Source organism: Kryptolebias marmoratus, linkage group LG7, assembly GCF_001649575.2.
Source record: "Kryptolebias marmoratus isolate JLee-2015 linkage group LG7, ASM164957v2, whole genome shotgun sequence".
In the NCBI taxonomy this organism is placed as follows: Eukaryota; Metazoa; Chordata; class Actinopteri; order Cyprinodontiformes; family Rivulidae; genus Kryptolebias; species Kryptolebias marmoratus.
The window spans coordinates 21239095-21240270 of NC_051436.1; positions in this window are offsets into that span (position 1 = coordinate 21239095).

Consider the following 1176-nt stretch of genomic DNA (forward strand, 5'->3'; position numbering starts at 1 on the left):
ATCCAGCTTACATCACATCTCAGCTTTAAAAGCTCAACTCCACACTCTCTATTTCTGAATTGAGAAAGCTCCTCGGATGAGAAGCGAAACGTCTTCAGCTACAGAATAGAAGTCCAGTTGTTTTTGTTTTTTAACTTTTTTGAATTTACCATGGCCTGGATGACTGAGAATCTACACCAGCATGGAGTAGAGGTGGTTCTGATGAGGAGTTAGCAAGGAATGTAATGAAGGAGGAGATTAAGGGCAGGTTTGGAGGTAAAGAAAGTAACCAGGAAGGACAGATGATGGTGGATTTTACCAAGAAGATGGAAATGTCTGTAGTCAACACCTATTTCCAAAAGAGGGAGGAACACAGGGTGACCTATAAAAGTGGAGGCAGGAGGACACAGGTAGACTCCATCCTGTGTAGAAGAGGTAACCTGAGGGAGCTGTCCCAAAGTGGTAAAGATGTATTTCTGTAAGCTTTGTGACCAGGGAGAACCAGCATTTATCAAACCATTTCGATTTTGACATTTCATGTCATACAGCTGATCGATGTTATTTCATGGTTACTAATGGCAACCATGGAGAAAAGAGCAAAGAAACTAAATTTCACAGAGGCAGAACTTGATATGCTGGTCAATGAGGTGGAGAACAGAAAAAGTATAAGTTTTGGGAGCCGCAGTCGTGGCGTTACAAATAAAAGGAAGCGTTGTGAGCGGCAGCACGTTGTTATCACTGTTAATTCAGTGAGTGGGACAGAGAGGAGGCTTTGGAAAGGAAAACAATAAATAGTCATCACTGACTGTATTGTTTTCAGCTAAGCTAGCAACGTGCATAGACTTTTCTGCAGCTGTCTGAGACATGTCTGCCAGACTTAATTCCTACAGTGACGTGCGGTGATGTTCATGGTTGGTGAGGCACTGAGAGTCAGATTTACAAATATATAAATCCAAAAGGGTAGCTTATTCAATTGGCTGCTGGTTATTTCATATCTCATCACCGTTCTTCACACACACACACACTCTCTTTCTCTCTCTCTCTCTCTCTCTCCGTCAAACACACGCTTGCGCGCGCACACACACGCACACATAGTAGTATTAAGGATAAGATAAGAAAAAATGTTACAATTACCGTTTTGGCAGTCCGATGGAGCAAAACAAAACTTAACGGCTGGCAGCAGTGCACGTGACTGTC